The sequence below is a fragment of the Myotis myotis genome, unplaced genomic scaffold (assembly GCF_014108235.1).
Source record: "Myotis myotis isolate mMyoMyo1 unplaced genomic scaffold, mMyoMyo1.p scaffold_m19_p_8, whole genome shotgun sequence".
Lineage (NCBI taxonomy): Eukaryota > Metazoa > Chordata > Mammalia > Chiroptera > Vespertilionidae > Myotis > Myotis myotis.
This window is the reverse complement of record NW_023416390.1, coordinates 13,598,142-13,624,608: the sequence shown is the minus strand read 5'-3', so window position 1 is coordinate 13,624,608 and position 26,467 is coordinate 13,598,142.

The window sequence follows — 26,467 nt, the reverse complement described above, 5'->3', positions numbered from 1 at the left end:
CATTTCAGATCAACTCTCCTAGCAACTTTCAGGTATATAATACAGTATTAACAATAACCACCATACCAAATATTGTATCCCCAAATCTTATTAATCTTACAACTGGAAGTTTATAGCCTTTAACCAACATCTCTCCATTTCTCCATGAACTCTAATTGCTGTGGCCCCCTTGGCTGCCATCGCCTCATAGGTTACAGGGAAACTCAGTCCATATTCTCTTGTCCAAAATCAAAATTTTCCCTAATGGCATTTTGATGGAGAAAGAAGAAAAAAGTAACAATACTTTTTAAAGAAGAGAATGGAAGGAAAGAGAAGGAGACATAAAAAAGGAAGAGGTAGAATTTTTAACAACATTGGAGAAAGCTTGCGACTGCTAATTTTTTTAAGAATACAAAATTATACATACAATATGGTCTCAATTATGAGAACACACACACACACACACACACACACACAGACCTGGGTCAGGATTAACAGAGATACTAACAATACTTGCCCTTCCGAATAGGATTTTTCTTATTTTCAGTTTTTCTTTATTCTCCAAAGTTTTAAAAGTAGTATTTTCATAATGGAAAAAAATCATAACTGAGACACACTGGATTTACTTTAAAATAAGAAGAAAAAGAGAGCAAAATGCCCCAATTTTGGTGACTTTTTTTCTAGACAGAAGAATTCTATGAGTTTTCATATTAAGACTAGAAATTCCACTAATATCCAAAATGTCACCCCTCACCATCATCACCACCACTAAAATTGTAGTTGTGGATCCCAGGATCCAAAAGACTGGTAATTTCAAATAAGATGCTGCACACACTAAGTCTGCCTTCTCACTCACACTGACTTGAAGACTCTGTTGATAGTCAAAGGCCCTCTGGCATTTGATATAAATGCTAGAAATGGAACTCCAATTATCTGAATTCTTGACTTAATACTATGAAGCTGCCAGTAAGTTTTCAGGGTGGATGTTGAGCTCTATGGTAATACTTAAAAATCCATATAACTCAAAGAAAATGGGAAAGTTATACAAACAAATCTGTAGGGGTTACTACACGTAGAAACCTAACTCTCTTTGCTAGACTTGTATGTAGCACATGCTCCACTAGGCTTCCTCTGCCATCTTGTATTGATAAATTCAGTATTTGCAAGATTTAAAGAAATCTTGTCTAAAGATCTTATCTAAATGAACATAAACAAAATAAAAAGTCTTCCCCAAAACAAACATTTGCCTCTTTTGTTTGCTGATTCCCCTGTAAAATTCAGTGTTTCTTCTTCTATGTAAACCTTGCGTTTGTCATGGCTAACTCAGTTTTCTGCTATTCTGTTCATACATATTGAAGAACTCAATGACATAATTGCCTTTGCTTTTCACTCAGTTGCTTAGGGCTTATAAAAATAAAACACAAATACCCACAGCTGTTCTAGGCAATCACTCAGCTCTTTGAGAAAAAAATACAGATATAGGGACAGGTGGCCTCACTCTCAGCACATTAAGAATCAAGGGTTCAGGGACTGCAGCTGTGTTTCCAGGAGAAATCTAGCAAACTCTCAAGTTTTCTAGGTTAACTATAGTTACCTATAGACACACAGGATCAAGGGAGAAGCTTTCTTGAGTCTTGCTTTTCCTGGAAGCTGACCAACTGCTATCCAAGGTCTTTCTCCATAGGAATACTTCAGGATTTCTGATTACCCAGTGGAGATAGTTCAGCAGTCCAGAAAATGGGGAGTTAGCAGCAGGCTGTCAGGTGGTGACGTTGGTAAAAAATTCACCAGGAGATCTACCTGCCCTTCCTACAGCCAGCCTGATTGCAACAACTTGGCTTTCTAAGTATAATTGAGCAAAGGCATGGAGACAGAGCATAAGAAGGTGATAGCTCAGATGGTTCTGAAGGAGACTAACTGGGTGATACTAATTCTACTCAATATACTCACACACCCAACCTACTCAAAAATTCTGACTGCTACCAGAAGTGAGATCACAGAAGTCGTGACTCTTGTTTTAAACACTGGCTGCCCTATTGTTTCAAGCTGTGACTGTCCCCAAGGCTTTCTTTACAACCCCTTGAATCTCAGGGCTGTGCAACTGTTTTCAGCTTTATTTACATCTCTGACTTTAAATTCACCACAGAATTAGGTTGGGAGGCCCCGCTCGGTCCCTTAGCCTCATGGGCCACAGCCCTGGCCAGGTCACCAGTTCTCCCAAGTGGTGAATGAATTAAATAGCAGCTTAAATCCCTATACCATCTTTCTCTCCTAAATTACCATTAAGCTTTTCCAAACCAATTGAGCCATTGATGCATGGACTATATTGGCACATTTCAAACATTTTTTATGGCAGCCCATTTACTCTATTTATTCTTAATTTCCAATGGGAAAAAAATTTAAAAAGACTAATCAAGAAATAATACAAGAAAAATCTAACAAAGGAAAAACCTAACGGTAATGTCTCAGATATGTTAATAAATATTTATTAAAGGAATGACTAGAGCACCATTACCAACTGAAGTCAACACAGATGTTGGACTCATAAGAATCAGTTCTTCCAAGCATTACGGGAATTCCAATCATCTTTTGTGAGTTCCAAATTTTAGTAATCATTAAGTGGATAGAGGGTTCTGGGAATATGGCAGAGTAGAAAGCACCAGGAACTAGCTTCCTCTCCTAGGCAACAATTGTACTGGCAAGGTCTGTCTGATGTAACATTTTTAGAACTCTCGAGTCTACTAAAGGTTTGCAACTTTCAAGGAAAAGCTTGGACAGTAAATTGTGGTCAATTTCAGTCAATTTTATCTCTCGGTGCAGTAGCAGCTACCCATTGTCAGGAGGCTATACACGTATTCTAAGAGCTACTTACATGCAAGCCTCAGGAGACAGGATGGCTGTGGTAAAAAGGACACCAAGTACTGGGGATCTGTGCTCTGATAACTGTTTGGTCAGGGATAAAAACGGAAAGACCAAAGATCAAAAAGACTATTTAAGTCATTGCATTTGGGCTAAATTTGTTGTGTGTTTTTCTTCTTCTTTCTCCTACCTTGCAGGAATTTGTAAAGGAGACCACTTCAGTTTTGAAGAACTAAGGAATCTACATTGACTTAACACATTCAAGTGATAGTATAAGAAAATGGAATGATTTCACAGCAAAAGAATGCAAGAGCTCTGATTAAAAACATGAGTCTATATGGCTCATTTTAATATTACTTATAATTGCCTTTTGTCGGGTCCTGGAATGATTGACTTATAGACAATGGAGCTGGAAAATATTTTTGCTCGTGTTTCAGCCTTCCCCATTTTACAAATGAGCAAACATCTTATTATTTGTTCATCCCAGTTTGGTTCCTTTAAGACCCATCCCCACCTCACCAAAGCATGCAGAATTCATGTAAAAGAGGTCCTCCGCCAGGTTACATGATTCCCACACCTTCACTCGCCCTGGGCCCCAGTCCTTGCCCCAGGCTCTCAGTCTCTGTTAATGCTTCACCCAGACACTCCAGTTGCTGCATAACGCAGTGTAGTATCTCCCCTCAATGGCTCTGACTGTAGAGCCAGCTCCATTTCCTAAGCAGTTGCTCAAGCTTTGACTCCAGGGTAAAAATAATCAGATGAGCATCTTTCCAGGTAATTTTCCTCTTGGTTTGACCTGGCCCTGAAGACTTCATATATTGACCAGTCGGCAAAAATTCTCAGGTGTATTTTGACCTTGACAATGAGAATAACTCTCTTTTTTCATTTTTCTACATCTTGATCTCTTCAACTATATAGATTATAAATTTTTTGAAACAAGAATTATTCACTTTTATATTCTTCTCCACATTAATTATTATCGTTCCTGGCATATAACAAGTGACAAAAATATTGGTTAATTGATCTAAACCGCTCCCTGATTACCAATACAACCCCCACACCACGTTCTGATGAGCAGTGTAGGCAGCTGCTGGTTTGATATAAATTTAGAGTTTCGGAGAGCTCGCCCAGCTCAAGGACTGTTTCTCTGCCAAGATGCCTAAAATAACCACATTACTCACTCCTTGGAGTCAAGGCCTTGAAAATTCTTGTTAAAATGCAAATGTCATCGGAGAAGGATAACATGAAGTTATCAATGCCTATTAATAACATAGAATATTATTAGTTTAGCAGGGAGTAAGAAGGATCCATGATATGGAAGGGCAGACTTAAATCAGCCCCAAAATTTAAAACCTGGTGAAATCAGGAAAAGCATCTTGGCAATTGGTGAATGCATATTAACAGGGAAAAGGGATCTTAGAAAACTCAAATGAGATGATAGAGAGGGGGGGAAAAACAACACTTGATACAGTGCAAAACAAATAAGAATAAGAATAGCTAATATTTTTAAGTACATATTCTGTGCCAAATAGTATTCCAAGCTTTACATATATTAACTCACTTTTCATTTCCTCATCTATAAAGTAAGCATAATTATTATTCCACACTTTCAGTTGAAGAAACCAAGGTAGAGAGACAGTAAGTCATTAGTCAGAGGGTAGAGCTGGAACTTGGAAAAGTCTAGCTCTAGGGTCTTTTCGTTGAATATCCATACCACAACATCACTGTGTTTATTGTAGTTTTCATTCATATGCTTATGATTTTAACTACAGAAAGGGGGCCATTCATTCCTCTTGATCTTGCTTGCCTTCGTCCCATATATCTATTCCTTTCTGTTTCCCCTACAACCTGGTCCAAGTTCTCTTTATTTCTTTTCTAGAAAGCACTGACCATCTGCCAGACACTGGGCCAGTACCTTATCTCATTTAAGCCTCAGATAAAATATTGATAATTTCTACATAAAGAAACTGAAGCACAGAAAAGTTTGTTGTCTGCCCCTCACCCCCAAGTTATTTTATAAACATTAGTCCTGGGATTTGAACCCACAAAGCCTGATTCTAAAGCCTTTATTCATATTCCCCATATGGCCCAACTACCTGGCTATCCTAAGACTTTCCTAACTTGCCTCCTTTTTGCTGGTCTTTTCCGTATTCTGACCCTTCACATCATAAACCCTAAGGCCTCCCCTCTGCACTCTAGCTCCTAATCTGTCATTCAGGAACTGGATGCTGTTTCATACCACAATATATTATTTCTCACCTATTAGATTCGACAAAATTTTAAAGATTGAGGCTACTGCCTTCTTCATGCTGCTCCAGGCACAAGTGCCTATAGAAAAGCTACTGATTTGACTATATATTTTTTTAAAAGTTAAACATTTCTGCATGGCCACAAACAATTCAACAAACAAAGGCAACCCAAGAAAATATTTATAGCATATGTGACAAAGGTTTACTTTTCTTAACTTACAAGAGCTCTTAGGTATATGTGCCCCCAAAAGAGGAAAAATTGGCATGGGCTATCAACAAGCAATTCAGAGGCTTCAATCCAATTTAAAATGTTTGAACTTAATCATAATTAAAGAAATGCTGCTTGAGACAGTGCCCTCAGTGGTCCCGGATCTGTCTCTTGTTTCAACTGTGTTTGGACAGAACAGACCCAGGGATGCCCCTTCTTCCAGCCTCCGACCACCCCCCAGCGTCTTATCCAGTCACCACCTTCGGAACCTCCTCAGCCTCCAAGACCAGACAACACTGTTTTGGTTATGTTTTTTCTTAACTTCCTGTTGCTGAATAACCATGAGCTCCCAAATTCGTCAGAATTACTCCACCTGGTTAGAGTCGCCATCATCTGCTTCTACGAGCCTACCACACCTACCTCTCTCTGGGCTTCTATTTTGACCCGGATGATGTGGCTCTCGAGGGCCTGGGCTGCTGCTTCCATGAGTTGGCAGAGAAGAAGCTGGAGGGCGCTGAGCGTCTCTTAAAGATGCAAAACCAGGCTGTGGTCGCATTCTCTCCAGGACATGCTACAGCCTCCCCAAGGTGAGTGGGCAAAACGCAGGACGCCATGGAGGCCGCCCTGGCCTTGGAGAGGAGCCTGAACCAGGCCCTTTTGGGCTTCGTGCCCTCAGCTCCGTGACTTCCTGGAGAACCACTTCCAGGGTGAGGCGGTGAAACTCATCAAGAAGATGAGCGACACCTGCCTCACCTCACAGGCGGCCGGCCCCCAGGCTGGGCTGGGCGAGTGTCCCTTCCACAGGCTCACCCTCAAGCACGACTAGGAGCCTGTGGAGCCCAGCGGCCTTTGAGGGGCCCCTCTGCATCCCCTGGTGTCTGGCTTTTACTTGAGCCTCTTCCAGAAACTACTAGCCATTCTTTTAACCACCCTGAAGCCCTCTCCCATGCATTGGACCAAATGAAACAATAAAGCTTTCAGCAGCAGCGAAGAAGAAGAAGACGAAGAAGGGGAAGGGGAAGGGGAAGGGGAAGGGGAAGAGGAAGGGGAAGGGGAAGGGGAAGGGGAAGGGGAAGGGGAAGGGGGAGGGAAGGGGAAGGGGGAAGGGAAGGGGAAGGGGGAGGGGTAGGGGAAGGGGGAGGGGGAGGGGAAGGGGGAGGGGAAGGGGGAGGGGGAGGGGGAGGGGGAGGGGAAGAAATGGTGTTTCATACCACAACATATTATTTCTCACCTATTAGATTCAACAAAATTTTAAAGATTGAAACTTACTTTTGCAGAAAATTTGGGGAAAGACACTTTTATAGACTATCATTTGGAATAGGAATTGGTGCAGCTTTCTTTGTAGGGTAATTTGAGAGTATTTACCAAAATGTAAAATGCACATACCATTTGACTCAACATTACTACTACAAAAAAAATTTACTCTACAAACTTAAACAAGGATATGCCCAAGGATGTTCAGTGTAACTTTTTTTTTTGCGGGGGGTGTGGGGGGTACTAAGTGGATTATAGAAAATAAATTATGATGTCATGAATACATTTCCAAATATATCTATGCTAAACTCCAATAGTCTCCCAATTGAGTTCTACACACCAGGGGTACATAAAACAAACAAGTGCAAGATAGGAAGAAAATATTCAAATTAATATTCAATATACATTTATATAGGTTATCTTATTCTTCTTAAATTCATTTTTATGTATGTTTTTAAAGATACATAATAAGTGAATGAATGTAGTGGTTGAAGGGGTTCAGAATATGGCACCCCAAAATATGGCCCTCCAGCATAAGGATTATTTTGAGCTAAAAGCAATTGAGAAAAAACAGACACAAGTAAGACTCTCTACCCTCCACCTGTCTACCAAAAAGGGCAGGATGATTCTTAGTCATTGGAGACAACTCTAGACTCTTGTGAACCCAAAGATGGCTCCAGAGAAGCCTACATAACAAACTTTGCTGAAACAAAGTTATCTTCCAGTAGTTCCCCCATATATTTACATTTCCACAATTTGCTCAAAGTTCTCTTCCTTTGTCTGGTCACTTCTCTAAAAATTTATTGTTCTTTATCAAGATGCTCTATCAACCCCTCTGGCACTCGGATTTGTACTTCTCAGCCTTCAGAATCTGAGAAATAAATGCTGTTTCAGCCATCCAGCCTATGGTATTTTTTCATAGCATCTCTCATTGCCACACAAGGCCCTTAGCAAGGGGGCTTTAAGTTACTTCTCTCTACTTCTTCCCCACTCCTTTGCTTCCTCCCCAAACCAATGCACTCAGATTTTCTCTTGGGAGATACTCCTCCGTGGGTCTCCTGTGCTCCTGCATATCATGCTGGGTGTGCCAAGAATGCAAGGCCCTAACCTAACTGATCTTTACCAGAACTATTTCTTAGAGTTATGTCTGCAGCAAGCAACTTTTGGAAATCAGGCAATCTCTCTCTCTCTCTCTCTCTCTCTCTCTCTGACAAAGAACAGGCTTGCTTACTGCTTGCTATAAAACAGCAGGTTTCCAAGCTAGTGTTCCTCTCCTGCTATACAGCTCACTTCAGTTTCAAACATCCATCTCGGCTCTCTGTGTCCCTGTCACAGGGCTTAGGAAACAAGGGAACTGACACAAGTATGTTGACTGATGCTTATGCTAAGGCTGTGAGTAATACAGGCCTTTGTATCTCACCCAGGAATCTTGTGTCTTCTGCCAACATCCACGAAACCATAACAGACTAAGTTATTTGCGTGTGAGTAGAGTAAAATCAAATTTTAGACCTGACAACAGAGCCCCTTTTCTACTTTTGCTCTACTGCTTACATATTCTCTTTGCTTGAACTGTTCTTTCCTCCTGTTTTTGCTTGTTTCTTCTTTTTTTCCTTTCTTTTATGCTTATCCCATTTTTAAATTTCTTTTCCTACTGATTTTTAAATTATACTTCATATTTTTATCCACTTATTCTTAAGTCATGCTTATTATCTCCCTCCAAAAGTTTAATCAGCGTCTTCTTTCTCCTCCCAAATTCTACAAAGATTTTAGAATGCGTTAACACCAATCTCACATTCTCTTTCTCCATGCTTTGGTTGTCTTTTATTTTAATTTAATTCCATTTCATTTTAATTTCCTCTCCCTTTGTTTTGTTTTGTTTTGTTTACGCTAGACAATTATTCAGATTTACCATATGCTTAGCAATTGTTTTGCTCACCATTGCTTCTGGCATCGCAGTCCTTTCTTCTAGGTTTAATTCCTTTCTTATATAGTAAAGTATACCCTTCAGTAGCTTTCTCAGCAATGGCTTATGAGTGGTCAATTCTTTCAGCCACTTTATCTGAAATACCTTTATTTCATTCTAACTTTTTGGAGGCAGCAAGAGCAAATGTTTTCAAACATTAGTGCGCATAAGAACAATCTGGGGAAATTGGTCAAATGTACATTCTTGGGTCCTTAGAGATTCTTTTTTAGTAGTTTTGGAAGGGGCAAGACAGGAATGTACCTTTTCAATTATTAAAGTGATTCTGATGTAACGATGTAAAGGCCACTTTGAGAAGAAATAGGGCTGTAAACAGAGGGATGCCATGGAAACGGTGTTTAGTTTGTTGTTGTTTTTTTGCATTTTTCCTTATAAAAGTAACATACACTCTAGCAGGAATTTTAGAGAACAGAGAAATGGGGAAGAATAGGTCATTTAATTCTATCCAAATGCAACTGCTCTCAGTTACATACAGTTGATCATTATCAGTGGATTCCATATTTAAAAATTCACCTGTTCCCTAAAATGTCTTTGTAAGTCCAAAATCAATCCTTGTGGACATGCACACAGCAGTGAAAAATGTCGAGTGGCCCATTAGACCTGCGCTTGTTTGCAGCTCTCCTGTTCTCCCTCTCACGCACAGGTGGCCGAGGAGGGAGTCAGTAGGGGGCAGTGCAGTGCAGGGCAAGAAGCACCAGCTCTGGGGTCAGCCGGACACGGGCTTTCAAACTCAACCTTGGCACCTGTTATTGGGATGGACTCAGGCAAATCACTTTAACACCACTGAGCCTCCTTTCTTCTCTTTTGTAAAATAGAGGAAAAATAGAATCTACCAGGATGACGTGCTTTTAGGATTAAAGATTATCATCTATGCGAGGTACGCGTATGTATAGTACATATTTCCCCTGGGAGCAATGAATCAGTATTAGCTCATTCCGTGGTTCCCAGGCTTTATGGAACATAACTACCATCATGAGAATTGACTGTGTTTCCCTCTAGATTTTTAAATATGCAGAACTTGTTTGCGATGTTTTTGTGGAGATTTGCATGCTAAATGTACTACCCAAGGTCAGCTTCTCCACTCCCGATCGCCTCGAAGGCAGGGGTTACAAAACACCGAAGCCAGACCCACCCCCAGAGATCTTCATTCAACTGTTATGAGGTGGAGCCCAGGTACCAGCAGCTTTTGAGAGCTCCTAGGTGGCTCCAGTGAGCAACCTGGGGTGGCATCTCTATTTAATCTCCTTGAAGAAGCAGCTAATGGTCTCAGTGCCCTGTGGAGCCACCCCGAGGCTGCTCCCTCAGCCTGTGGAGGAGTACCCCCCGCTCCCCGGCTCTGCACTGGCCATGCTGATTCCTCTGCCTGCCAGTGCCTGGGACTCAGGCCTAGTGTCCTCCCCAAAGCTGCTTTCTGTGCCACTGACCTCAGGGGATGGGTGAGGTGAAAAGGGCCCCATAGAGCCTTTACTGACTGGCCCCTTAATCTCCCCTCAACAATACCACACAGGCTGGAGGAGAATAATGGGCTTCCTGGAAGATTGGAGGTCATGAAAGGGAATCGCAGAGCAGAAGAAAAAATGCAAACCATGCACCAGATGTGACTGCTCTCACAGTCCAGAAAAAGAACCACCACCACCAAACCACCGTACGTGCAGTCCCGGAACCCTGCCTTCTGCCTCCTTCCTCCCTCGGCCAGTCTACAGGACACCCCGAGTCTGAGTTCCTCCGTCCAGAATAAGGTTCCATAGACAATGGAGAGGGGTCCATCTACCTTTGTGAGGTAAAAGATGCCTCTTCTTTCTTCCTGGTAGATGCAGCGGGTGACCACGGAATCAAACACACACACACACACACACACACACACACACACACACACACACCCCTCCTCAGACAGAGAGCAGTCTCGGTTCATACCAAGGGTTTAGAGAAACATTTTCTTAAATGTGAGTCCATATGGTTTTCATATAAACTGAAGATAACATTTTATCTTTATTACACAAAGCAGCATCAGCCTCATCACCCACAACTATGTCTTAAATCCCTGTTTACACACCCTTCCCGGAGGCCTGCTGGTGCCCAGCTGGACTGTTTCTGGGGCTTTTGCGAGATCCGAGCCACCCATCTCTGAGGGCCACACTCTGGTTCCAGAAAGGAACAGCAAAGCCTTGAAAGTCTCTTTCTTTCTTTCTCATTAGATTAAGTTGATTCCTTAGGCAGGGCATTTCTGAGACTCTTGTCAGTGGTAGAGGCAAGAGGAGGTTTATCATCCTCTCTCTCACCTCAGCGTGGGGTGGCAGAGATGGAAGGAGGAAAGGAAACTTTTTTTCTGTCTTTTATGTTTTTGGATATTTAATACAGTTCTGTATTTTAACATGTTTACTGAACTTTGTTGCATAAGCACATTTTATACTGTAAAATAGGGCAAATAAGTATTTGAGTTGCTGAAAAATATTTCATTGGGTAGACCAGGGGCTACTTCACTGTTCCCCTGTGTGTCTGTACATGAAGTGTATTTCCAAGTCTTTATTATATGAATCATGCTGCGTGAAACATCTCTGTCTGTACAGCACCTTGCTTAGGACTACTTGCCGAGAAATAGAACTGCTGAGACACAAGACAGATATAGTCTTTAAATTCTTGATAAATATTGGCAAACACTTTTCAAAAGACGTACACACTGGCACCTTCTCCAGGAGACTGGATGTGAATGGTGTTTAAACCATTGGTGGCATGATCCCACCTGCAGTTTAGAAAGGTAAGTCTGGCTTCATCCCTTGGCCTGGTTCAGTGGAACTACGGCCGTCCAGGTGTAGCTGGTGGGGGCCTGGTGAAAAGTAGAGAGAAGGCTTCATCAAGAGGCCTGCCCACCAGACCACCAGGGAAGGAGTGAGACCCCTACGGGCCTTAACATGGCCATGGATACATCACAAAGCTGAAGAGAACCTGGAGCGGTATCTCCCTCTATCACAGTGGAGATATCATGTAGCGTCCGCTCTGACTGAGAGGAGAGGACTGAAGCCTGGAGGACTCTGGGATGCTTTCTGTCCACGTAAAGGTGCGTTATGCAGGCATGTGCATGGATACTAGAGTAGCAAGAAGCACACCAAGTGCTCAAATGTATTTTATAGTCAAACTTTTGTGTTTTGAAAAACAAAACTCCTTACTTTGTTTCTAATTGTGAAAATAAGCCATGCTCTCTCCTACTTCTAATTGGCATGCTGATTGTCCCACAATCTAAAGAGCTGTAATGTCTTTTTGATAGTCCGTACAACCTCGGGATAATTTCCCTCAAGACCATTTTAGAACCTAAAAATGATAGCTGAAGCACTAGAGCTCCCTTTCTCTTGATTAAGAAATGTAATTTGTATCAATCATTTTAAATTGTCCACTTACAACTAACTAGAACTTACATCTCTCTTTCAAAGTCATTAAAATTTTGATATATTAACTCGACAGCAACAATTTCAACCAAAAAGGATAATAACCATCATCCAAAAAAATCATCAAAATGATACTAATCTTCAAAAAAAGGAGAATGCTACCCTGACTGGTGTGGCTCAGCTGATTGGAATGTCATCCTGTATACCAAAGGGTGTGAGTTTGATTCCAGGTCAGGGCATTTATCCAGGTTTCAGGTTTGAGGCAATCAGTCGATGTTTCTCTCTCCCCCTCTCTTCTCTCTAAGAAAAATGATTATTTATGTAGTTTTACCTAAATTGGTTTAACCTTCACATCTATGAAAATTTGCCTAAAGACTGTTTTAAAAATCAAAGATGTCTGTAGGGAAACACGCAGCAACACTTCTTCAGGATAAACCTTAGATATTACTATATCCAGCTCTTATGTATCTGTCTCTATTGATTCTTGTATATGCGATGCTTTTTGTAAAAATTGGAAATGGCTATTTTTACAGCTATCACCCTCATGTTTGCTTTGCCCTCCCGCTGCTACAGAATCTACTTACCCCACACCCTTAAAATGTTCGGTCTCATTTAAGGATACACCAAAAGTTACAGAGTATTGAGCACCTTCAGGGACACAATCAATTTCTGCAGCTGATTTTCCACAGGCTTTAACTGGCTTTCCTCTAGCACCAACTCAAGAATTTATTACATTGAAAAATACGGTGTTTTGACCATTCTTTTGACAATCAAATAACAAGGAGGCAATGACTGATATTGTGTCAAAATTGTGAAATACAAAAATTGCTTTTCTTGCCAAATATACTAAGGGCCGTGCTTTATCAGGTAGCAGTGGATAATTGCCCAGTAGCCTGTGGGGAAAACTTCACTTCAAAAAAAAAGTTTTTATGAAGATAGGAATAGAAGCAGAAATAGGCAGCTACTATTGAAAACTCTACTGATAGTCCTAGAAGCATAATTAGTCTGTTGTTCTTGTGGGAAACCACCCGTGCATAAACCATGTGTCATACAAGCTGTAACTGCCCAGCACTAATCTGTTATCCTAGTTGCTCCCCACTGGGACCCAGAAATGCCATTCCCAAATGAAAATTACTTCCTAATTTAGTATAAAAAGAGAATAATTGAGCAAAAAAAATTAGTTTCCTGAGCCATTTTCAAAATTTAGCAGACAGAGTAGATTCAGAGGAAGAAAGACCTGGCCCACACACAGGCTTGCCCACACAATCCTCACTGCTCTCCTATCTTGAGAGGCTGGCAGTGGCCATGAGGTCCCTTTGGGGGGTTGAGAGGAAGAGAGGATGGTAGTAAGGATAAGTTAATATATACATGAAGCCCTTGGACCTGTGTCTGGCAACAAGCACAGTGTGTTAGCTACCCTCATCATTGGGACTGTTGTTGTTGGCTTTCTTCTTATTAGGAAATGGTGTACGTCTTATTCCTTGTCAATACTCTGGGACATTCTGGAAATTCTGGGTCAGTGGAGGAGACCCCAGAAGGTCTCATCTCAAATAGATGCACAAGGCTTGTAGGTGCCTCTAATCTTCTCCACTGACAAGGCAGCGTCTCTGGTGGTTTTCTCATGAGAGATCATTCCAGCTTTCTTGCTGCTTCTATAGCCCCAGCCCCATCTGCTCTCTGCTCTATCACAGTGTCGTCACAAGTAGCAGGCGCAGTGTCCACAGAGCTGCCATTCTCATCCATGGCTGCTGATGTTGTCTTTGCCATTTCTATCCAGACGGCTAATGGGGATCTCACCACCAGTACTACAACCCTTCTGCATGGCTCATGGGAATCTGACTCCTTGGTTACAGGTATCTTCTCAAAGATATAGACACATGTCTTTAAGGTTGCATCAGAAGACTCACATGACATCAAATCTTAACAATCTCAAAACCACTGATGAATCTTTATGAGAACAGAAGTGCTGGGGGCTATTCATGGGATGATGATGGTTCTTCCATCATTATGCAGTCTGCATTTCCCCCTTTTATTCTCAAGAATATCTTCATTGTATTCACAACCTCTTTACAGTCAAAGTGCCAAAGATGACCAAGAAGAAAACTCAATGGTTGTCTTAAATTGTGAGCAGGAACAAAGTGACACGGTGTGACAAATGAAAGGATACTTTCGAGATGGGCAGCTGAGGTCCTTTGGGGCATTTTTAGAATAGCAGGCTTGTGGAGATAAATGTAAAAGAAACGTAAAATGAAGAGAAATGACGCGCATTTTTAAAACTCCAGGAACATTCTGAGATGTCAAAAGTATAGTAAAACCCTTGGGATGAAGGGGTACTCAATAAAAATCTAGTCATTGTAATCCAACTTCTTTGATTATCACTCTCTACTAGGCAATTCCTCTTTCTTCCACTCCCCTTGAAACACTTGGAACTCCCCACAAGCATTCTGTGATGGGAAAGGGAGAATCTTTGACTGACTTTTTATTTCCAAACAACGGGAATTCTGAAGTATTCAGAAACATGATAGAGGCAACTCTGAAGCAGATGTGGGGGGTGGAAGGACAGACAGTATTTTCATTTAAAATTTGATAGTTCTACAACTTAAAACCCATTAAGAAATATCATGGGGGCACGTTGTAAAAGTATATGACTGTCTATGATGTACACCTGAAACTAATACTAAATAATAGTGAATGTAAACTATAATTGAAAAAAAAAAGATTAAGATCCAATGACTGACTTCTCCAATAAAAATAAAATCCATCAAAAGAATCCATTTAAATTATCTCAAGAAAATCATAGCCTGACAATATTAGATGTTTTATGAGAAAGTATGACTCGCAGTTTTTAACTCTCCGATCAGATATCAGAAGCTAGTGGGAGGCTTCTCAAAGCCTGTGAATCTTCCTTTTTAAATTCCTCCATCTATCTTATGAAATTCTGAGTCATATTCCTTATCTGTACGGAGTAGATATTCCTTGGGGGAATGTGAAGAATAACTAATTCCTACTTCAAGGGTGGTGGAGGTCATGCTAGAGGCAGAAACAACCGCCATCTGGTTAAATATACAATGTGCTACGGAAGTTCTGAGGAAGGAGGTATGAAAGGTTTGACTGGGTAAAGTGAGAGTAACATCAAGAATAATGAGAATTTTACTAGAGATAAATGGCAGTAGGTACTAATCAGACGTACCAGTGTTTGCACATTCCCAGAGACCTCCCAGATAATGACTTAATTTACCATAATGAATATCATGGCGAGGATTTCAGGCACCATGTCAAACAGAAATGGCAAAAATTAGGGGGCAAATAAACCCTTCAGGATTTTTTAAATCACACCACGTACATAGGTGTCTGATAAGTGAAGGGGGATAAATAAGGGAAACTTTTTCAGGTCAATAATATATTTAGCAAATACTTACATATATCAAAAATAAGTAAAAATAGCCCTGGCTGGTATGGCTCAGTTGGTTGGGCATCGCCCTGTGCACCAAAAAGTTGCTGGTTCAATTCCCGGTCAGGGCACATGCCCGAGTTATGGGCTCCATCCCAGGGAGAGGGCATGCGGGAGGCCCACCTCTCCCTCTAGCTCCCTCTCTATATATATAAATTAATAAAAATATTTTTAAATGAATAAACATGGGTTCCAGTTTCAAGAATCTCATATTTTACTGTATATCCATAATATTTTCATTTTGCTTTATTCCCATTGAAGTATAGCTGCTAACTAGCTACTAAAAAGCCCTCCAATGTCATCAAACCACTGTGCTCCAGAACAGGCTGGTCTCTTAACTAAATTATAACTGAGCTCCTTTGAGCTCCAAAGACCTATGACCCAACCCCGATCTGAACAGTTTATATGCCCCAAAAATGATTACGATAATTGTGTTTACTGCAAAACAGGTACATCTTGCAGAAACTATATTATTTAATGTTAAGCCATATCCCAACCATGTTATATCTCTTCCAAAAGAGAGGAAATAACATTCCAACTCCAATTAGCTCAGCAGTAACGATTTTGAATTAAGCCAGCATAGTGAGCAAGACAGAAAAGACAGTTTCGGGGAACCTCTCATTTCAAATGGAAATGAGATGTTAAGCTGAAGACAAGGGGAAGAAAATTTGTTCAAAAGACATTTGAGTTTTGATAGCTTTAATGTGGTACTATAATGACACACTTCTAACTGGTGATTAACTTAACTAGTCACATGAGTCATCAACCTGCCAGTTATGTCAAAATGAGTTGGCCTGAACAATGAATTCTGCAAAGTGTCCCAGCAGATGTGAGAGCAAGTGGGAAGGGAGGTAGAGAGAAAGAGGAGGGGAGGGGAGATTAGTTGGGGGAAAGGTGGGTCCTGGATGTGAAGCAGCATTCTGTTCACATGCCAATTCACTGGCTTTTCTTCAGCACAATGAACTCTTCAGCACAGATAAGCTCAATTCAATGCTCCTCATAAAATGAGACGTATTCTAACTCCCCGCAAGACACTGCTTTTTCGGATTTGAAACCAATTATTCACAAATTCAAAACTAGCAGTCACCTATCTACATTGTATGATTTGAGAGATATTGAAAGGTGCATGTGCCCATAAATTTTTGCACTTCCAGCTTGACGTAGGACCTGAAACCCTCACTATTATAACCTTTCCACTAAATCATAACATTCTCTGGAAGGTCTCAGGGAATATGCTAATATTAGTATTTTTGCCTGGTACCTACTGCTAGACCATCTTGTTACCTTCCTGCCTAGGTATTCTTCTATTTGAGTATGGCTGAGGCTTTCTCAGTTGCCTGGGACAATTCTGTGACTACATAAAGCCTACAGAGTCTGGTTGATTTACAAATGACTGAGCCAAGAGAGTATGCATATTGATAAACATATGGCTTTCAAGAGATATAAGTAAAACACATCCTCCGCTTTTTTAAAAATTAGAGGGAAGGCTGCTTGTAAGTAATCAATTTTAAGTTTAAATGAAAATAAAGGAACTACAGTTACATGTACAAATGTGGATGACTCTCACAGACAAATGTTGAGCAAAAGGAGTCAGACATAAAAAGAGTACATATTGTGCAATTTCATTAATAAAACAGAGGAAAAGCACCATGACATTAGACTTGGAAGTGACTTTTTGGTTATGACACCAAAAGCACAAGCAACAGCCCTAGCCGGTTTGGTTCAGTGGATAGAGTGTCCACTTGCGGGACTGAAGAGTCCCAGGTTCTATTCCAGTCAAGGGCACATGCCTGAGTTGCTGGCTCAATCCCCAATAGGGAGTGTGCAGGAGGCCGCCAATCAATGATTCTCTCTCATCATTGATGTTTCTATCTCTCCCTCTCCGTTCCTCTCTGAAATATATAAAAATATATTTTTAAAAAGCACAGGCAACAAAAGAAAAAACAAACAAGTTGGACTTCATCAAAATTAAAAACTTTTGTGTATCAAGGGACATTATCAAGACAGTGAAAAGGCTAGACAACAACAGCAGCAACAAAAGGCAAACTGGACAAAAAACAAACTTAGGAAATTAATAAATTGATATTGATGAAAAAATAAGGTGGGAGAGATACAGAATTATATTTTGAACAAGAAATGATGATCTCTTTCCAAGGGCTGTCCCACCTGGCCCCGTAAAGGAAGAGAAGTGTTTCCCAGTTTCAATGTTATACTATCTCCTTTATCTATGATACAAAAATCACAAGCATTATGTAAAATATCAAATTTAGCTGATAAAAAACTCTCAAAAAGAGTGAAAAGGCAACTCACAGAATGAGAGAAAATATTGGCAAATCATATATCTGATAAGGGATGGTTATCCAGAATATATAAAGAAATCCTACAGCTCAATAACAAAAATTCCAACAACTCCCTTTTATAAATGGACAAAGGATCAAGTGACATCAACAAAACGATGGAATAGGAGTTTTCGACCATCTTTCCCCCACGAACATTGATTCTGATAACCATCCACAGATAGAAGTACCTTTGTGAAAGTTCAGGAGTCCAGCGAGGAAGTTCCAGCACACCACTGGAGCAAAACATCCAAAGCTACGTGCACTGCAGAGAGTAAGAAGAATAGTTCCGCTTTACCCCATCACCTCTCCCCCAAGGCAGTACCGCTTAAGAAGAATAGTTCCACTTTATCCCAGTCACCTCTCCCGGAAGGCAGTATAGCTCAGTGCCAAGAGACACTCCCACAATCTTCAATTTCTCCCAAAAGGAGAAGTGAAAGCATACTGTGTGAGCACCCGGGTTCCCTGGCTATGCAAAGAACACTGCCCAAGAACCCCACTTCTTTCTTGCTCCACACTGAATACTGAGATGACTGAGACAACTAAAAAGGTGGAAGAAGTTGGGAGCACAGCAAGCAGGGCTCATAATTCATCAAAGGAACATGGATTCTACTAACAACTTCATGAATTCCATCAAGAAGCCTGCTCATAGCCACTTGGGACACTTTGACTGTAGACACCTCAACTGGCCCGTGGGTACCCCCAATGCTCCCAGTGCCTCACCCATACATCCTGCATGGTCGGCTCCCATGTACGCTCTGGGAATGGCACAAGAGTGAGCCTTTACAGATGGCATGTGAGTCTATGCAGAGAGCCAACCCGAGTCTGTGGGTTTAGGAAAAAGCACGCAAACTTGAGCAATCCAGAGCACTGTCCTAGGGGCTCTCAGCCTGGTTTTGTGGGATCAAGAAAACCCATATGATCTTAGGAGTTTCTCTCTCACCCCACAGGAAGGAGCAAGAGTGTGGAGTGGGCACATCCATAGAGATTCGGAGAGAGCCTCAGAATCTTTAACAGGGCTGAGTGATGAAAGAATTTCTCTCCCACAACCAGTCAGTAACAGTGGAGGCGGTGATTGCTTCTTAACATGAAGACAGCAATGCACAATCTCAGGGAACATGAAATGTCAAGGACACATGACACCACCAAAGGAATACAATAATTTTCCAGGAACCAGTTCCAAAAAAAATGAAGATCTACAAATTGCCTGTCAAGTAGTTCCAAATAATTGTTTTAAGAAAGCTCAGTGAGCTGCAAGAGAACACTGATAGACAACTCAATGGAATCAGAAAACAATACATGAACAAAAAAAAAAGTTCAACGAAGACAGAAATCATTTTTTAATATCAAATAGGAGCTGAAGAATGCAATAAATTAAATGCAAAATGCAGTCAGAAAGATGGTAACACAGGTTGTTCCTAACTTCAGTCTCCCTTACAAGAAAATCCAACTAACAAGTACCCATAGGCGAGACACCCTTGTAAAAATCCCAGGGGTGAGGCTGAAGCGCCCACTGGACCACAGAAACTGAAAAGGACTGCATTAGAATGGTAAGAAGAGGGGTTTCACTTTGACCACATTGCCCTCAACTGGGCTGGCACAGCGCCACAGTGAGAGGGCCCCCCAGGCCTATAGAGACCCCAGTGTGGTCATCTGGTTCCCCCAGCATTGGGTTTCACTTTGCAGGGATCTCAAGGGGAATCTGTGGGGCTTGAGAACTTGAGATCAGATTTTGACAGAGAAGGGAACAGGGCTTACAGCAACCGGCACTTGCGTCTTTGCAGATTGAGTTTCTACTAGCAGCTGCACCCAAGTGGAAATCCCAGCCAGCAGCTTTGCCCATCTGCGGGGACAGGACAGCAGTCCTGTCCAGCTAAGGAACTTGGTGAGCTGTTCTCCCTGATTTAAGACCCCAAACAAGGAGCCTTGAAGCCTGTTCTTCTGTCCTACCTAGGGAAAGGAAGCTAATTCATAACCCTGCCCACTGTTGAGGGTACACCCACCCCAACCTCCCACCCAATCAATCAGTAAGCATGGCCAGGGAATCCAGGCCACTGCAGAGCCCAGTCTATAGCTGCACTTGGATAGGGAACCAAGCCAGCAGTCCTATCCAACTGTTTCTAGCCAGCGACATACCTCAGAACTCCAGCAGTGGCCTTGCCCAAAAATAGACCCCATAGCAAGCCCCACCTGGCTAAGGATGCTACCAGCTGACCAGTCCAAAACCTCAGGCTAAACAGTGAAGGGCTGTTCTGCCAAAGCAAAGCTATGAAGTCTAGAAGAGGGGACTGCTTACTTAATGCACAGATAGAGAATCAAGCATCATAAAAAATCAGGTAAACATGACACCACCAAAGCAAATGAATACAAAGAATACAGAAGTATCCTCTTAAAGAAGTGTAGTGAACTTCCTCAACAGCAGACTCGACAGAGCAGAAGAAAGAATCCTGATATTTGATACAACATGGATGAAACAGAAGGACATTGTGATAAGTGAAATAAACCAGACACAGAAAGACAAATACTGCATGATCTTAGTTACATGTGGAATCTTAAAAAAATCAAACTCAAAGCAACGATGTAGAATGGTGATTGCCAGGGGCTGAGGTGTGAGAGAAATGGAAAGATGTTGGTCAAAGGATTTTAATTATAAGGTCTAATGTACAGCCTTGTGACTATAGTTAATAATAATGTAGTATATAATTAAAATTTGTTAAGAGACTATTCTCAAGTGTTCTCACTACACACAATCATACTTCAATAAAGCTGGAAAAAATAAACAAAGGACTTGAATAGACATTTCTCCAAAGAAGATAATACAAATGGCTAATAAACATATGAAAAGATGCTCCCAGTCCCAAATCACTAGAGAAATGTAAATCAAAACCACAATGAGATACCACTTCACACCATTTGTATGGCTATTATTTAAAGGAAAAGAAAAAAAAAACAAGTGTTAGTGAGAATGTGGAAAAATTGGAACCCTTGCCCACTGATGGTGTGAATGGAAAATGATGCAACAGCTATGGAAAATGTCACGATGATTCCTCAAACAATTAAAAATAGAATTACCGTCTGATCAAGCAATCCCACTTCTGGATATATAACCGAAAAAACTGAAAGCAGGGACTCGAACATATTTGCACACCCATTTTCAAGCAGCATTATTCACAAAGCCAAAGGTGGAAGCAACCCCCAGGGTCCATCTACAATGTGGTACATACATACCATGGGATATTATTTAGTCTTAAAAAAGAAACAACACGCTGGCCTGTGCTACAACATGGATAAAACTTGAGGGCATGAATACTAAGTGAAATAAGCCAGTCACAAAAGGACAAATACTGTGTGATTCCAGTTATATCAGGTACATAGACTAATCAAATTCACAGACAGAAAATAGAATTGTGGTTGCAGGGATTGGCGATAGGAGAGAATGAGAAGTTATTGCTTAATGGATGCAAAGTTTCAGCTGGGGAAGATGACTGGTGGTGATGTCTACACAACAATGTTAAATGTACTTAAGGCTTCCGAACTGCACACCTACCATTGGTTCAAATGGTACATTTTGTGTGTTTTATCATAATAAAAAAGTAATGTACAACAAGACATGGCCTGCCTATGCCAGCACCTCCCAAAAATCTATCAGGACACTAGACTAGTGCCCAGCCGCCTGCATAGGAATTACTTTAAGACTTTGGATAAAATACAAACACTAGAGCCCACATCAAGACTCTAATTTATAATGTGCAGGGTGGGGCCTGCACATTTTCATGCCCCCAGGCCGATTCTAAGGTGCAGCCGGGTGTGAAGGAAGCTAGTCTGCCATTTCCCCATATCAGATTTAGAGGCAAAAAAAGCAATTCTCCTGTTTATAACAAACTCAACTCTAACTGTATTAATTTTATATAACAAAACACACATTTTTGTTTGTTTTGTTATATTATGCTATATTGACATTCAAGAAAAGCCCAAATCGAATAAATCAAAGTCTGAAACCTTCACTCCACAGACATTTATTACCAAACAATTGATGGATGTTAATCTTTTAAAATTAAGTTTTAGACACATTTTCTCAACTCCCTGTTAACTCCGCGTTGAAATTTCTTAAAAAGTCCACGGAACACTTCCTGAGCAGCAGGGAAATGTCATCTCACATTGTGCTTGGCAAGTGCTGGCATTATAAAATGTCTGATTCTTTGCTCATGGGCACATCACAGTTTATATTGTAAATGTCAGCTTCCACCTGAAATAATCAGTGGCTTGCTCAGTGAAAGCACTACATAGTAATTACATCCCATTTGCACCTACAGACTCATTCATTATTAACAACTTTATGATTTTATATTACCAAACAGCGTCTTTCTGGAGGCAGAAAATGTATTTAATTACACGCTAAATCAAAAGCCTAAAGATGTCTACAGGCAATTCTTGATAAGTACTGACACATGGTGTCATGGAAACATTGAACTGAAACCCAAAGACCTGATAAGCTAGACCGTGTGCACCCCGACCCCCTCTTCTAAGCACTCATTGCCTCAGCCGAATGAAAGACAGGGCCTCCAGCCAAAAGGTTATGTTTCCTCCCAGAATCAGGCTACGTATAACGACTGATGGACCCAGACCTCTTGCCTCAGTCCACACTCTCTGCAGGCTCAGCCCCACTTTAGTTTCCTGGCTAAGGCTTGCCTGTGAGGCAGCTGCATCACTGTTCAAGCTCTCTCTGCCCAACCCTGCCTCCCTCACTCCAAAGAGCTAGCTCTAATAAATCCTTGGCAACAGAATCTTCATTGCAGAATCCGTTTCCATGGAAACCAGACCCGCATCACCTATTCTCTCAACTAGCTCGGTAACCATGGCAAAGTCACTTAATCATACCACTGTCTGTAATTGAAGAAGTCTCACTGAGCTTGAGGCCACCGGAAATCCCCCAACGCCACACCGAACAATGTTCTGTGGTGGCAGAGACCTGCTCTCAGGTCTGCTGTGACGAAGTTCATACATTTTACAATCCATCCCTTTGTATTCCACCCCCATTCCATGGCGAGGAAGGGAAATTCTGTATCACTACCAGGTGCCTGTTTAAGGTGCATCAATTCCAAAGGCATCTATGGCCTTTTTCTGGAGAGAAAATGGCCTGGGGTGGGGGTTGCTTAGTGTGATCAACTCACCTGCACTCACTCAGGACTTCTCCAGCTTGAGCACTAACAATCCCATGTCCCAGGAAGCTCTCAGTCTCCGGCAAACCTCCACCACCGTGCACCCTAATATGGTTTCCTATGTCCCCTGGACATTGGGCTTGCACATGGGCTGCCTGACCGAGACACAAGGCAGAATATAAGCCCCAACCCACATGGCCCTTTTGTTTTTCCTTTGTTAGACTTAGCAGACTTGCAATTAGTTATGCCCTTAGTTGTCTAATTTTTGTCTCCTCAGCTAGACTGCAAGAGCCAAATGGACCTCTGTGCCTGGCTTATGATGGTATCCTTAGTGGCTAGCAGAGAGCCCACATGCAGGCAATGGTCAGTCAATATTTGTGATGAAGTGGGAAGGAAAGAGAAGGGTAAAAGAGGGTGAAAAACTAAGAAGAGGACCGAGTGCAGGTAAAGTCAGAGTGGAAGTAAATAAATGTCCGTTTTCCTATGTCACACCACTATATCGCTGAGCTATCAAAAAATGTTCAGTAAATTCTGACTCAGATTTGACATCTATTCATAACTTACCATCAGGTCAAGTACATTGTGCCTAGAATATAGCAAATGCTCATTTTTTTTAAAACAAATACTGTCTGAATGGATGAACTGCGTTGCCATTGCCAGGGTCCCTGTTTCAGATCAGTTCCCTGACAAGAATTCAGGGAATTAAGTTCTTAGGATCGGAGCACTTGAGCTAGAAGAAATCCTAACAGGGATTTGATCAAGCCTTCCTCTTTCTCTCTCAAGGCAACTGCATATCACATCTTTGTTTCCTTAATGTAGTATTTTCTGTGGGTGTCTATTTTTCTTTTCTCAGTGACTACTGCTGGAATAAAGCAAGTCCTTTCATATCACTAAAAACACTGAAATTCCCTTTTTGTATATCCTTGGGACCATAATAAGAATTGTTCTAGTATAAATCCCCACCCACATAACAGCTTTTTGATCTTGATGCTTAAACTGAAGCGAGCCTAAATTGAAACATATGCTTCAAGAAAACAAGGAACTTGTGTGTCCTGTGAAGTTACTTATCAATACTGAATGCAATCCATTTTGAACAGCAATTCATAGAAACAGAATTCATGTGGAAAATGCCAGCTGATCAGATGCTGGTCTGATGATAATTACTTTTGGAACACCAACCTAGATGTTGCCAGTATGAGATACCGGAATTGATTTCTGCCCTCATTCTTCGCTTCAAGAAGTGACTTTTATCCCTGGACCACCTATAGCTCTATAGAAGTTGAACAGCTTCATTTGTCAAGCTGAAAGATTATCTTTATCTCATCAATCTATTTCATACCAACTATAAAATATTTATAAAATTGTATTGATGAGTTCACTGCTGTAGCTTATAATATAAACCATGTGAGCCAAGCAATATAAATAGCAAACAAAGTAGATGATAAATAGGTAGTTGGTAGACTAAACAGGTCAGAGCTTCTTTGTCTCACTCCTAAGTTCAAAAGTGTGACGTTTGCAGCCCCCAGCCTGCACTCTCAGGGCTCCGTGGCTGGGATGGGGAGGGAAGCTCTTAGGAGCAGTGCATTTGGGGGAAAAGATACTCAAAGGCAGCAGTTCCAGACCATGACCCGTAGACCACGGGGGATATTGGAGACCCTTTCGTGGCATCCAAGAGATAAAAAAGCAATTTCATAATATTACTAAGACATTGAGGGGTTTTTTGCCCTACCATGTTAACATTTCTATTGATAGCACAAAACAATAGTGAATGCATCTGCTGGTCCCTAAGTACATAGCAAGACAGTGGCTCCAAACTGTGCTAGGGGTCATTACATTCTTTACCAAAATGCACTTATTGAAAAAAAAAAGTAGGATTCACTTAACAATTCCCTTGATGAATCAGTACAAATTATTAAGTTTATTAAATGTGGATTGTTGAGTACATGTCTGTTAAATAGTCTGCAAGATGAAACGGAAAGTACAATAAAGAACTACTGTATGCTAATGTATGATAGTTGTTTCTAAGAAGAGCAATTGTGCATTGATTTACAAACTGGACTAGCTGCCTTTTCATGTAATACCGTTTTATTTGAAAGAACAGCTGGCAGGCAAAGCATGCTTATTCAGATTGGAATCTTTGGCAGACATTTTATTGAAAATAAAGTGAGCCTTTAGCTTCAAGGAAAACAACTGACAATATTGCTGCCAAGGATAAAATACAAGCTTTCAAGTAAAAATTAGGGTTTTAGAAATCTGTATTCAATACTGTGAGTTTAACGGGCTATCAATACTTAAGGATTTTTCTGAAGAAATTGGTAGCAATATAAACAAATGTGATTTCTTGATATTGCATAATGAAACATTTGGAAGATCTATGTAAACTCAGCAACACAATATTTTCCAAATGACCAATGCATAATGTAACAAAATCATGCTTGGGTAAAAATCCATTCAAAGTGCAAAACAGGCCAATGGATTTTAATATAACAAAGTATAAAAAGATCATTGGTATGGTTTTAGATTCCACTTTACCATTCTCCTTTATAAAACCACCACTTGTCAAGTTTTGGTGTAATTTCCAAGACAAATACCCACAACTACCTGATGAGGCTATTACAATACTCCTCTTCTGCTCCCGTTTACACCTCTGTGAGGCCAAATGTTCCTCATAAGTCAATGACAGCCACAGATCGAATGCAAGAGGAGATATGAAAACCCAACTGTCTTCTATGAAGCACCAAAAAGATTTGAAAAAGTGTAAAACAATGCCACTCTTCTCACCAATGTTTTTGTTTTGTAAAATATAGTTAATTTTTGTTAAAGATGTATTGTTTATGCCAGCATATAGTGGGATCTTTATTGCTATTTTTCATGCGATTAATAAATATTTTAAACTTTCCTCAGCTTTAATTTTAATGGAATAAATCTCAATAGATATAACCTATATAAACAAACAAAAGCCCTTTGAGATCCTCAATAATTTTTTTAAGAGTATAAAGAGGTTCTGGGTCCAAAAATTTGAGAAACACTGATCAGGATGGTTTTTTGTTAGTTCGTTTGTTTTGTCACTTGCAACAAAGGTTGGAAATGAAATGGAGGGAAAAGAAAAGAGCTGAGTTCCCAGTTTGGCATCACATCGATACAGAGATAGAGAACCAGCCTCAATTTTCATAACAAAGAATAAGAATGCTGCCAATGCAGGATCTAGGAACTAGAGGTGACTGAAAATTTCAGCCTTCCTTACGCCCCCTACTTAAGGATCTATAGAAATATTGGGGATGCTCAGATTTGGAATTTATTCAAAATATGAAGAGGAAAGGTGATTCAATGTGACATCTGGGTAACAAAACATTCTAATAGAAAAATCACCCCCATAGAAATTTGATTTCAAGAAATTATACCCAAGTGTCCATCAATGATGAACAAATAAACAAAAAGTGGAATGCCCATACAATGGAATATTATTTGGCCATAAAAAAGGGATGAAATGCTGATTCATGCTAAAACATGGATGAACCTGGAAAACATTATGCTAAGTGAAAGAAGCCAGACCAAAATGCCACATTTGTATGGTGCCATTTACATGAAAGTTTCAGAACAGGCAAATCCAT